Source organism: Phasianus colchicus, unplaced genomic scaffold (genome assembly GCF_987193195.1).
Source record: "Phasianus colchicus unplaced genomic scaffold, bPhaCol1.hap1.1 HAP1_SCAFFOLD_99, whole genome shotgun sequence".
NCBI lineage: Eukaryota > Metazoa > Chordata > Aves > Galliformes > Phasianidae > Phasianus > Phasianus colchicus.
Window position 1 is genome coordinate 105,001 of NW_028325269.1, and position 5,000 is coordinate 110,000.

Consider the following 5,000-nt stretch of genomic DNA (forward strand, 5'->3'; position numbering starts at 1 on the left):
GGGACGGGGCGCGACGGACAAACCGAAGCGACCGGATCGACCACACGAACCGACGCCCCAGAGAGCCGCCGCCACCGCCGACCGCCGCCGAAACCCATCTGGCCGGCCGGTCAACCCAGCTCGCGAGCGCCCGCTCACCACCGATCTCCGGAGCAGAGTCCGCACTCTCTCCTACCGACGAAAAGTAAAGGCATCCGAAAAGAAAGCTCCACGGACGACGACGCCGACTACCGGCAAAGGCTCCGAATGCAGCCGACCTTTACCTCGACATAACTGGAGGCAGAGAATTAGAGCGACGCCTCTGGCCGCACCGTAGCAGCAGCGCCCCCCCCCACACACAAAAGACGCCAACAGCCGCCGGAGCCGGGTAGACGTGGCCGCCGCTGCCGGAACGGCGCCGCAGCGACCCCTGGGCGGATGCGCCGCGCCTGGCAGACGGGCGGAGCCGGGTAGACGTGGCCGCCGCTGCCGGAACGGCGCCGCAGCGACCCCAGGCCGGTTGAGCCGCGCCATGCAGCCGCGCGGAGCCGGGTAGACGTGGCCGCCGATGCCGGAACGGCGCCGCAGCGACCCCAGGCCGGCTACGCCGCGCCATGCAGCCTCGCGGAGCCGGGTAGACGTGGCCGCGGCTGCCGGGCCGCCGCCGCAGCGACCCCAGGCCGGTTGAGCCGCGCCATGCAGCCGCGCGGAGCCGGGTAGACTTGTCCGCCGATGCCGGAACTGCGCCCCAGCGACCCCAGGACGGCTGCAGTCGCGAAATGCAGCTTCGCGGAGCCGGGTAGACGTGGCCGCCGCTGCCGGGCCGGCGCCGCAGCGACCCCAGGCCGGTTGAGCCGCGCCATGCAGCCGCGCGGAGCCGGGTTAGACTCGTCCGCCGATGCCGGAACTGCGCCGCAGCGACCCCAGGACGGCTGCAGTCGCGCAATGAAGCTTCGCGGAGCCGGGTAGACGTGGCCGCCGCTGCCGGGACGGCTCCGCGGCGAAGCCGGGCCGGCTGCGCCGCACAAGGCAGCCGCGCGGAGTCGGGCTGACGTGGCCGCGACTACCGGGCCGCCGCTGCGACCCCAGGCCGTCTGCGGGAGGCCAGGCAGCCTCCCGGAGCCGGGTAGACGTGGCCGCCGATGCCGGAACGGCGCCGCAGCGACCCCTGGGCGGCTGCGCCGCGCCAGGCAGCAGTGCGGAGCCGGGTAGACGTGGCCGCCGATGCCGGAACGGCGCCGCAGCGACCCCAGGCCGGCTACGCCTCGCCATGCAACCTCGCGGAGCCGGGTAGACGTGGCCGCCGCTGCCGGGCCGGCTCCGCAGCGACCTCTGCCCGCTGCGGGAGACCAAGGAAACCGCGCGGAGCCGGGTAGACGTGGCCGCCGCTGCCGAAACGGCGCCGCAGCGACCCCTGGGCGGCTGCGCGGCGCCTGCCAGCCGGGCGGAGCCGGGTAGACATGGCCGCCGCTGCCGAAACGGCGCAGCAGCGACCCCAGGCTGGTTGAGCCGCGCCATGCAGCCTCGCGGAGCCGGGTAGACGTGGCCGCTGCTGCCGGGCCGCCGCCGCAGCGACCCCTGGGCGGCTGCGCCGCGCCAGGCAGCAGCGCGGAGCCGGGTAGACGTGGCCGCCGATGCCGGAACGGCGCCGCAGCGACCCCAGGCCGGCTACGCCGCACCATGCAGCCTCGCGGAGCCGGGTAGACGTGGCCGCCGCTGCCGGGCCGGCGCCGCAGCGACCCCAGGCCGGTTGAGCCGCGCCAGGCAGCCGCGCGGAGCCGGGTAGACGTGGCCGCCGCGGCCGGGCCGGCTCCGCAGCGACCTCTGGCCCGCTGCGGGAGACCAGGCAACCGCGCGGAGACGGGCTGATGTGGCCGCCGCCGCCGGGCCGGCGCCGCAGCGACCTCCGGCCGTCCGTTTTTGCCGACCTCTCCTTGCCGCTGCGGACCGGCCGAGCCGCGCCGAGCCGTATAGACCGCGCGCAGTCCGGCCGCCGCCGCGGCAGCGACCGGGTTGTTCGGCGCTCGCCTGGGCCTTGCCGTCTTTCCGTCGTACCCGAGCCGCCGCCGCCGCCGCCTCCGCCTCGGTTCGACCGAGTCGGTCGCTCCCGGGCCGGCCCGTTCCTGGCGTACTCGGGCTCCGCGTGTCGGCGGCTGGCGCGGCCGGCCGCCCCCGCTCTGAGGGGCGTCCGGCCGCGTTCGGCGCGGTTCGGTGCGGGGTCCGCATTGCGGCCGCCGCGGCTCGGGGTCCGGCGGAGGCCCCTTCTCGTTCGTCTCGCGTGCGTTTGTTTGTCTGTCCGTTCGTTTGTTTATTTTACCGGCGCGTGTTTGCGTGCGCGTTCGCTCGTTTGACACTTTTCGTTTGATTCCCTTTTCGCTCGGTGGCCCGGTAGCTCTTCGCGCCGGGTGTTCGGAGTCGGGTATTTCTAACCCGATCCGCCCGCGGCTTGCGGGGTGGGGGTGGTGATGGTGTGTGTTTGTGTTTTGGGCGGGGAGGGCGCTTTTCCCGCTCGCCGCTATGTGCCCCGCTTCCCCCCCCCACTCCCCCCCCCGCCCCCCCCGCCCCACTCCCCCTCTGCGGAAGCGCGCAGGCGCCGGCGGGTCCCCGCCCGCGCGTAGCGGGGCGGGCGGGAAACGTCCGGCGGGCTCGCGACGGGATCGGCCGCTCGTGTCAGCGCGGGGAGGAAAAGAAATGGCGGGAAGACGGCGGCAGAGGTAGGCCGGCGGGGAACGGCCTCGTCCGTCCCGGGGGTGGGTGTGTGCGTTCGTCTGGGATTCGTTCCTTCGACTCATCCGGACGCCGGGCTCGCCCTGAGCCCCTCTCCCGGGCGGCGGGCGTGCCCGTTCCCTCACCCACCCACCCCGGCCCGGCCACCCCCCCCCCCCCCCCTTTCCCCCCAGAGAAAAAAAAGAAAAAATAGAAAGAAACGGAAAGAAAGCGCGTGGCGGGCTGGGGGTGGGTCCTCGGCCGGTTTCGGGGGGGGGGGGGGGGGGGCGGGAGTTTGCGGGGACCGGTCGAAGCCATCGGGCCTGGCCCGCCGGAGGGAAGCGAGAGAGAAAAATTAAAAAAAAAAAAAAAAAAAGGAGGGTGGCGTTGGGGGGGGGGGGGGGGGGACCGAGGAGTGGGAGGGGGAGGAGGAGGGCGGAGTGGGAGGTGGTGGTGGTGGTGGGTAGGGGGGTGTGGGGGGGTGCGGGTGAGGTAGGGAGCTTAAAAAAGTAAAAAATGAAATTAAAAAGAAAAAAAAAAAGGAGGCGGGAACGGCGAACAAACCCGGTCCGATCGGGCAGGGTGGGAGTCGGGTGGGTGGAGGGGGACGGGCACGGGCAGCGGCAAAAGAAAGGAAAGGCGGGAAGAAGAAATAACGGAAAACCCAAATCCCGCAGCTCTCTCGGCCAACGTCCCCCAAGAAGAAGGAAGGAAGGAACGGACGACCACCGAGCAAACGAGCGCTCGCACGGACGTCGGACGGACGTCTTCGAGAAGAAAGTAAGAGGGGCCGGGGGGCCGGGGGAGGGGACTAGGGTGGGAAAGAAAAGAGAGAAAGAAAGAAAGAGAGGGGGGGGGGGGGGGGGGGGGGGGCGGGGGGGGGGCGGGAGAAAGAGAGAAAGAGAGAGAGAAAGAAGAATACGTCTACAGGTGCTGCAGAAAAGCGGGCCAGTCGGGCGGGGCACGTCCGGGAGAGGGCGGGTTAGGGCTAGGGTTAGGGTAGGCGGGCGAGGTTAGGGTAAGGGTCAGGTTTAGGCTTTGCGCGCTGGGAAGTTCAGGTGGCCGGCCGCGAGATCTACCCGTAAGCCCGTCGCGACCCCCTTCTTCCCAACGGAAGGGCGCGCCGGGCCGGGCCGGGCCTACTCAAACGCACGCGCGCGGGAGCGGGCGAGCGAGCAAGCGAGCAAGCAAGCAAATGGACGGGGAGACAGGCAGACTGATGGGTAGATAGATAAATATATGAATTAAGCCAATAACTAAAGAAAGAAACGGAAAAAAGTTCAAAAAAAATCAGAAAAACATACAAAAATTAAGAAGCTTCTGAAAAATCGAAAACAGAAAAGCAGGAACACGGAGGGGGAAAAAAAGAAAAGAAAAAGAAAAGAAAAAGAAAAAGAAAAAGAAAAAGAAAAAGAAAGAAAGAAAGAAAGAAAGAAAGAAAGAAAGAAAGAAAGAAAGAAAGAAAGAAAGAAAGAAAGAAAGAAAGAAAGAAAGAAAGAAAGAAAGAAAGAAAGAAAGAAAAAGGTGGAGGGGGGGGGGGGGCTCAGGCGGGCAGCCGCCAGCAAGCACGCAAGCGAAAAGGTACGTAGGAAAATATTTTAATGGAATGAATAAATAAGGAGGAAAATTAAAAAAGAAAAAAAAAAGAACTAAAAAAAAAGTTAGAAAAAGAGAAGCTGAAACGTTTGAAGCTAAACAAGACAACATAAAAACACAGGAAAAAATTAAATTAAAATTAAAAAAAAAAAAAATCACGCACGCACGGGCGAGCGAGCGAGCGAGCGAGCGAGCGAGCCAAGCAATAAATAAACAAACAAATGGAAAAATATTGGGGGGGAATCGGAGAAACATCATATATAAATGGAAAAGTTTTAAAAAAGCTGAAAACGGCAGAAGTCTAAACGGAAAGAACCATAGGTAAAGAAAAATCACGTTGAGGCGAGTCCGGGCGGTGGGGGCCGAGGGGTGTTGGGTGGGGGGGGGGGGGGGGGGGACGACGGGGCACGGGACGGACGTTAAGAGGGGGGGGGGGGGGGGGGGGGGGGGAATGCAGCGGCGGCTGTGGCGGCATACCGCCACCCCGTCACGAGCGCCCGCGCCTCGGCGTGGGCCCGCCATCCCGAGCCGGGCCTACAAATAGGAAAACAAAAGATAAAATGAAATGAAAAGATCAGAACAACGAGGAAAGTCAAGGAACATTTAAAAAGGAAAAAAAAAAACGAAATTAAAAATCGCATCTGCCTGGGAGAGGGAGGGTCAGGGGTCAAGGCTGGGGCCGGGGGCGGGGGGAGGGGGGGGGGTGCGTGTGCAGGGCG